Genomic DNA, 1,074 nt, shown 5'->3' on the forward strand with positions numbered 1-1,074 from the left:
TCCCTAGGGACCTTGTACAATTTTAGAAGAAATAACAAGTTACTTGCCTTCATGTTTTGATTTTTTTTTTCACTTGTTCTTCAAATTATTTCATTCCTAATATATATGCAGGACGTTAATTTAATCAAAAGACAACATAAATACCAAAGAAGTTGCACATGTACAGTCGAAACATCGAGCAACTCTTTGTAGGTCCCTAAGGACCTTCTCACGAATCTAACGTCATCGGCACTGTCACTCATCGGAGGGTTAAGGTTTTATCTACATATTCTAAACGCCTTGTCGACGTCGACATGATTTTTTTGAACGCGACAGCGACACATGAATTGGTTTGAGTTTGACATAAAGGAAGAGGAAGAATCTTATCTGTCGCTAGAAAAATAGAAATAGATCCAATCTGGCCACAGTTACATTTTTGGCTAGTCGCAGTGTTGCCGTGTCGTCGCCAAAATAATTATCTACATAAGAGTACGTGTTAAAACAATATGACAGCTGTGGTCCGTAGCCCGTCGTTTCCAATGTGTTTCAAGCTTTACCTTTTCGAATTTTTCAAATCAGTTAAAGAAAACTCAACTTAAAAGGTAGTACAAAATATTGCAAAGAAGTACATTTGACTGTACTTCGAAGTACGAAGTACAACGACTCAAAAAGAAGTACTGTACTTCCGAAAGAAGTAGGGCTGGTCACATAAAGTATACTGCGTATTTCTCTGCAGCAGCTGCATTTTCGACATCACAGTGGTAGTAATAAGCCAGCTCCTCGGCAGCGGTATGAAGTGATTGGGAGATCAAAACTGACTGCTCGTTTATAAGAAAGATTGAGAGGCTTTTGCCTGGGTTATAATCAGGACTGGGCGACGCGACTGCGCAGTATCCTCGAGGTAGCGTCGCGTGCTCGTACACTGAAAAAAACGCGTTGTAAAAATGAACATTTTTTATTTGATTATCGTTTAAAAATGTGTGTATTTAAATCAAGTGAAAGGTGATGCAAAATTTTATATTTCCATTATACATACACTACGTATAATGGAAATATTAAAATGAAGAATTTTTCACTGCACCGATGGCGTTTTGC

This window comes from Rhagoletis pomonella, unplaced genomic scaffold (genome assembly GCF_013731165.1).
Source record: "Rhagoletis pomonella isolate Grant_MI unplaced genomic scaffold, Rhpom_1.0 Rhpom_scaffold_00006, whole genome shotgun sequence".
Taxonomy (NCBI): domain Eukaryota; kingdom Metazoa; phylum Arthropoda; class Insecta; order Diptera; family Tephritidae; genus Rhagoletis; species Rhagoletis pomonella.